This window comes from Manacus vitellinus, unplaced genomic scaffold (genome assembly GCF_001715985.3).
Source record: "Manacus vitellinus isolate BGI_N305 unplaced genomic scaffold, ASM171598v3 scaffold_19_pilon, whole genome shotgun sequence".
NCBI lineage: Eukaryota > Metazoa > Chordata > Aves > Passeriformes > Pipridae > Manacus > Manacus vitellinus.
In genome coordinates, this window is record NW_021939395.1 from 69596 (window position 1) to 76982 (window position 7387).

General features: G+C 43.3%; 1 long non-coding RNA gene across 2 annotated transcripts; it reads left to right on the forward strand.

The window, feature by feature from the left end:
- The first annotated feature begins 89 nt into the window (after positions 1–89).
- Positions 90–5160, forward strand: LOC108639341. Of its 2 annotated transcripts, none has more exons than XR_001920402.2 (2): positions 90–516; positions 1888–5160. It is a non-coding gene; the product is annotated as an uncharacterized LOC108639341 (long non-coding RNA). The 2 variants fall into 2 exon arrangements; XR_001920403.2 differs by having other exon boundaries at positions 1933–5160.
- Positions 5161–7387: the final 2227 nt, after the last annotated feature.

The window sequence follows — 7387 nt, forward strand, 5'->3', positions numbered from 1 at the left end:
CCCGACGAGCCGCCCGCCGCTCCCCCGCCTGCGCGCTCCCGCCTTCCCGCCCCGCCTGCTCCCTGCGCCCTCCCGCCTCCGCTCCGGGGCTCCCCGCGCTTCCCGAGCGTGGTGGGGCTCGTCCGGGGACCCGCCGCGGCCCAAGGGGCGCGGAACAGGCGCATTGGCCTCTCGTGCAGCTGCGGGGAACTGAGGGACGGCGAAGAGTGTCCGAGATCAGGGCGAGCGGAGCCGTGCGAGGAAGCGCGGCCAGATGCAGGCCTTGGGGGGCTGTGGAACAGGGTCCTTGCGGCGGGAGGCGAAGTCAGAGGTGGGCAGTGCAGGGCTTCACGCCGTGTCTGCAGGACCCTTCCGCACTCGGGGCTGCCGGGCACGGGGAGGAGGCAGCTCCCCTGCTCAGGTCACAGCTACTGCCACTGCCACCGCCCTGCCAGCCTGCGCTGGGCGGATCTGCACTTGCAGAACATTTAACTGCTCTCCGCTTGCAACATTTTACACGTTTTTGCAGTAATCCAGGTAATAAATCACCTTACTTTTGAAAGTTTTTTTAAAAAACTTTTCACTGATCTGTTTGCGTAATCTGAGGAGTACACTTGTGTTAGACGTCAGGGGAGAGGTAGAGCTGAAACATGGGATGGGAAAAAAAGGTCTGGAGGTGAGATTCCACAGAAGCTCCGTGCACTGGTTTTGAGAGTAGAAAAGCTAAACCTGCAGGTTCTGGTCCTATCTCCAGCACCGAAAGGGTAGCTTGGTCTTTCCCTAAAACTGTCAGGACTTTACGATAGCTTAAGCTTTTTTTGTTCAGTATTTCGAAGTAGGAATCTGTTAATCATCCTCACAAATATTTTATGAACAACCTCTAAAGAAACGCTTATACTGGAAAGCTAAAACTTCTCTTATATTCTAGCACAAATGTAGTTAATGAAGACACCACCCCTCCAGTTCAGACTACATGAGTATTCCTGAGTGCTTAGTTGAGACTGGTGCATCTGAATATGAGTGAACAGGGAAAAAACCACAGAACTTCTGCCTTGTACAAAATATTTATTTTATTAAATACCACAGATTATGGGAAAGAAATGCTGAATGAGTTCTGTTAAAATACCATCTTTGAAAAATGCCTCAGTTCATTGTAGCTTCAATCACCTGATCTTGAAAAGTCTACCTTGTTCTTTGGTGTTAATAAAAGTAGGCCAAATTGAAACGAGTTCATTATTCAAAGTATTAAGGTTGAGGGAGCAGATTTGACATTCATCGCCAAAGCCCCGCAGTGCCTCATGCAGTGAAAATGAATTCTCAGAAGATGGGAGGCAGAGAAAAAGCTTGGAATAGGGCACTGAAAATGGAAATGGAGTTGCACTTTTCATCTGCTTAAAAAATGCTCTGAAAGGACAAGCTGTTTATTACAATCAAAGGGTCTTATTCAGAGCATAGGAACACCATGTGTCATTTTGCTTGCCAGATTATTTCTGGGTTTTAGAAATCAGTTGCAGTGCAAAGGCTGTAAAAGGCAAACAGTGCTGTGGAACAGATAGGATGTATCAGGCTTGATCAAAACCTTAAAGACATATCAGAAATCAAATTTAAAGGAATAGTTTCCATTCTTACTCTCTGCAGAGAGGGAGAAGGATGTGAAGAGTTTAGTGCTTGTTATAGAGACAGCAGGGAGCAAGAAAAGTGTTCAGACAATGCATCCACAGAGCAAAGTCTAGGAACAGGCACTGAACATGATGGGGAAGGGCAGAAGGGCCTTCCTCCCTGTAGGAGATGCAGGTTTCAGGTACAAAATGTGATTAAAAGCACTGCAGTGAGGTATCCTGGAAATCCTTACTGCTTCAGAACTTGCTTTACTTTACTTCTTTTGTGTTCTTCTCTTTTCAACTGAAGATAAACAAGAGCCTATGAGGACTGCTTCTTCCTCCTCCCTCACAGATTGAAGACTCCAAGGAAAAAATCATCCTGATTATTGGAGGAGTCAGATATGAGACATACAGCAGCATTCTTTGGACCTTCCCAGGGACCAAGCTGTGCAGTCTAACAGAGCCTCATGCCCCAAGAATCTACGACTATGATCCCACCGCCAAAGAGTTCTTTTTTGACAGGAGCGCTGAGATATTCAGCTCTGTGTTGAACTGTTATAGGACCGAACATTTCCACTGCCCCATTGATACCTGTAAGTCAGTCTTAGAAGAAGAGCTGATTTTCTGGGAAATAAATGAGATATAGCTAGCACCCTGCTGCTGGCTGAAGCTGAATAACAAAGAGGTGCAACCAGAGGAATATAACATTTGTGATGAAGATGAACAAACTGACGACCAATGCCTCATAGTCCAGACAGAAAGAAGGGATTTCAGCTGGTGAACCAGGTGGCAGCCAAAGATTTGGTCTATATTTGAAAAAACTTTTTCTTCTTTCAGTGCTAAGGTAATACTATAAGTGCAGATGGACACAACCTGTGTCCTTTGGGATTACTGGAATGGGTCCATGAAAAATGCTAATGGGTTCATATCTTTGGTAGGTATACTTTTAGTCCTGGATTAAAAAAGAAAAAATTTTCTTCTCACTAATAGACACCTTATTTTTCTCTCATTCTCTTGTCCCTGTTCTCTACACAAAATGCATGCCCCATACCTCTTTAAAATGTCAGGCATGCAGAACAATAAACACAAATCAGAGACTTGCAGAGGATGTTTTCTGTGCTGCTGGTATTTCTGGAGCCAACATTTAATGCTGAAGAGGCCCTCAGTGTGAGTCTGTCCACACTGCTCCAGCTGTTGGAGTATTTCCTTACAAATGCCAATATAAGAATTCAGATTTTTTTTATTTGACTCCAATCTTCTCTATTATTTTTCAAATCTGGAAGGAGAAAATACACTCCCATGTGAACTGAACAATGTTGATTTGAGAAAGATTAGTCTGGGATTGTATTGTGCCTGTGGAGGTGGTCCTGGGGTTGTGGTGGGGCAGTGAGGTTATATGATACTTGTTTGTTGATTTATTTATATATGTGCCTTTTCTTCCCTCTGAAGTGCTTGGCTTTTGTTTCTCTACTGTTCATCGTTGGAATTGTCATCGTATTCTGCGAGGAGACTAAGGCACAATTTGAGTTCTTTACTCCTAGCTTGACCTCTGTTGATGATTCTGAGGTCTTCCACAATGACCAGGAACCCTATTACCAGCAGACTGCCTACTTGGTTCATCTGGAGCTAATTTATGTCCTCTGGTTTACTTTTGAGTTTTCTGTGCAATTTTGTTTCTGTCCAGACAAGAAGTCGTTCTTCCAAAATCCCCTGAACATGGTTGACTTCTTCTCCCTCTTCCCAGTATATATGAAACTGTTTATGACTGGGCAGATTCATAGAGCACCAAGCCCGGGGCTTTGGTTGGGTTTTGTTTGCATTGTCTGTCTCAAACTCCTGAAGATATCCAAGCTGATAGAAATGCCACTGGTCCTCAGGGTTCTGTGCTACATCCTCAGAGAGATTTGCATCCTGCTGATGATTTTGGCCTTTGAGACCCTCTTCTTTGCCTCTATCTTCTTCTATGGGGAGTTGCTAGGTAGCCATCCTTCCTACACAGGGGAGCTGCACTTCACTGACATTCATGTTTGCTTGTGATGGGCTTTAATCACACTCACTACCGTGGGCTATGGAGATATTATCCCTCTCACCGCAGCTGGTCAAGTGACAGCAGCCTTAGCTGCAGTGTTCAGCATGTTAACCATTATCATCCCAATACCCATTTTCCTGGTAAAATGTAAAAGCTATTATGGTGTTGCTATCTTCAAACAGAAGCTGAAGAGAAGAAAGAAATATTAACATTTCGGAACCTCTGTTTCCGTTTGCTTTTAGCAATAAACCTTCAGCACGGTTTATTTCCTTTGGTGGAAGGGGAGTGCAAATAGTTCTTACTGCATTTACTTGCCTTAGCATATTTCAAATAATTGGTGAGCTTGCAGTACTTGATACACAACTGATCAGAACTGTTGAATCTCATGGGTCTTTCCCATACTGTACTTTTTATGTGCCACGGTTTCTCTGTCCCCCCTAGCTATTCAGAGACAAACTGCTTTACAGCCTAGAATGTGCCCCACAGCACCCAGTTCTATGATCTGAGCTCACAGCATATTGCCTTAGCTGGCAAACAACTCATGATGTTATCTCTGCCCTCCGTTGCCTGACAGACCATAATGTCATTTTGCATGCTGGGAAAGACGATCTGTGCACGGTCCTGCTCTGACAGCAGTGAGGAGGCATGGGTTCTGATTGGCTATTTTTAACAATGTTCTGTTTCCTTGTTTTATCTAAACAAGCCAGTACATCTGATATGCCAGAATCAGATGTACATGTAAAGAAGGCAGCAGGCTGAACTGAATACCTGTAGGCCTAAAAGCCCACACTTTTGGATAACCTGCCTTGAGGGCTCACAAGTATTGCTGTGGCATCTTGGTAGCAGCAAGGAGAGCCCTCTGACAGCAAAGCCCTTTTGTATCTGCCAGAGTCAATGGGAACCTCTCATTGACCTCAGTGAGATGAAAATTTCATCAGACACTTCCATTGTATCAACACATTTCTGCAGTTTTTGATTTTTATGTAACAGTCACTGAGCTATTAGCCAAAATATCTGTGTATTTTTGCTGTTCAAAAAGAAGTACATCATCTACAGTACTCCATATAATTTTAATGTAATTTACTTTCTTAAGGCATAGATATAAACTAGGAATATTTATCTTTTGACTGGATAGGCTTGTTACGTATGTTTAATTTTGAAATAACAAAAGTTTTTAAGGTATAAGAAACCCCCACGTCCCATTGTTTATATAGCAGAGTGATGTGCTAAGATTATTTTTTTCAGTAAGTAAAAAAATCTGTATGCAATAACAGTTATATATTTAAATTTCATCAAGGTTGTTTAATTGCAATTTTGATTAAATTTTGTCGCTATGATTTTTCTGTTCAGGATATCATTTTAAGGCTACTTTATTTGTATTGAAACACGAGGTAACTTCCCTCTGTTCTAATGCAATTACAGTATGTTTTTGTCTAAAGTGAAATTTAAAAACGCTGCAAACACAACACAAAGCACATGAGAAGCTGGAGAGACAATGTCAGTTGATAATATGCTTTTATTTTGAATCAGAATAAAAAGTCAGAAGGTGGATATCTCTTAAGAATCAGGCTGTCAGGATGCAGTGGGGGCCAGCATTTCCTGGAAGGTCAGTCAGCGACCCAGGATTCAAGCACAAAACCACAATGGCCAGAGCAGGACCCTCATCAGCCAGGCACCAGGTACACAGTGCCAGGTGAAGTGTGCTGAGAAGGGCAGGCCCAGAGATGGCAGCCAGACTCAGCCAAGACTCCTCATCATGAGGCAAATTTGTGCTGATGAGGAGTGAATCTGCAGACCCCAGTCAGGATCACATCCATTGACAGTTACCAGGGTCACCCAGTCCAGTGATCACCAGTCAGGTCCAGAGTGAAACAATCACTTTGATAATACCACAATGAGACATTTTAATTGAGTAAACCCACTTGATTGAAATAAAGACAAAACAAGAAAAAACAACTACATGTTTAACGTGCAAATACAGTAATGCATTGATACAGATATAATGTCCAAAATAAGAAAAATGTAATTAGACATTTTTAGCTTATGAAAATTCTTCCATCTTTATTGTTCAGAAAACTAAAACATCCATAGAACCATGGAATATCTCAAGTTAGAAGGGACCCATAAAGATCATCAAGTCCAATTCCCTGCTCCTTGCAGGACTACCATATGACACTAAACCATATGACAAAGAGCACTCTTGACTTCTTTCATGGAAGTATCAGTAAAAAGAACACATTCCTGCAAACTAGTCTAGGATTTCCCAGCAAAAAATTCCTTTGTGCATGCTGACCGGTGCTACCAATTTGAGCTGACCTCTGAAAAAGCGTGGAATAAATACAGCTCCCGTCCTTTTTCATGTTCCCAGTGCTCCCCACTGTGGAAGTAGGAGGAGTTGCTTGTCACTTGGAAATGCCAGTACAGCTTCACACAGCACAGAAGTGATGGGGAAATGGGGCCTGTGCTTGGCAATACGGCTTTGCCAACCAGGTCAGAGTCCTTCCCCTCTCTAGACCACACTTCTCTCTCGTGGAGAGAGCTGCAGGTTTCCCAAGCAAGAGGAACACTACAAGAGGAACACTACAAGGCATTTTGCTTTAGTGAGTGGTAAGGGGAAAGCATTTCTGCCTGCTGCTGTTACCCACTGTGAGAGTAGTTTGTGGGACAGTTCGCTCGTTACTCCAGTGCAGCCCAACGAAAGAAAGGGACTGAGGCTTATCCATGCTTATGACCTGCTCCTGTGGCCCAGCTGGGGAGCTGGAGATTATAGAATCACAGAATCACAGAATATGCTGAGTTGGAAGGGAACCACAAGGATCATCGACAAGGATCATCTGGCCCTTGTTGAACTTCCCATGGTTGGTGATTCCCAGCCCTCTGATCTGTCCAGGTCTCTCTGCAGGGCCTCCCTGCCCTCAAGGGAGTCAACAGCTCCTCCCAGCTTTGTGTCATCTGCAAACTTGTATGGCTTCAGGGGGGTGCCTTTATCACTCTTTTGTGGTTGTATTCAGAGGAGCTCATGGCCAACACAGATATGCAGCATACACAGAAAATAAGGATTTTAAAGCAGAAAGCCCACTCTTTGCAAATGTATCAACAGTTGCTGAAGTTGTCAGAAAAGACCTTTCTCCTTAAGGATGGCCCAATGTAAGACACATACCAGGTTCTTTACATGGTTGCAAGACATGAAAATGCTGTTTCATGGAAAACCAGGGAACAGGAGAGCTCAAGGAATAGAGACAGGGCTTCTGTGCGTCTCTACCATTTCCTTGCAGCAGAGTAAGTTCACATACAGTCTAGCAAGAGACAGGTTAGAAATTAGCCTGATTGTACACTGCTGCTCCAGTCTTTGTTTCTGTATGCTATGCAACATGGACCTTTTTACCTGTAAAAAGTACAATTTTTTCCTGAACAGAGAGAACTACTGTGGTCCCAGTGATATCCTAGATCAGGTATATATATATATATATATATATGTATACAGCAAAGTGTATACTGTGTGAAAAAAAAATCGTTAAAATTATTTGCCTTTTCAGTTTCATTGGATACCTTTGGCTTGTGACAGAGTGTAGAAAGGAGATCCCAGCTTATCCTGAGGTCTACTTCTTTTACACATTGTCATTTACAGAGAACTTCTTTAATATTTGCAATCTTTCTCATCTCAGACTTCCTTCCACATTGGTGTAAATGACCTGTTTCATCACACATTCTCCTTAAGTTCCAGCAATCCTGATTATCTACTCTAGAGTTAGCCCCTGCCAGCTACTCCTTAGTGTCC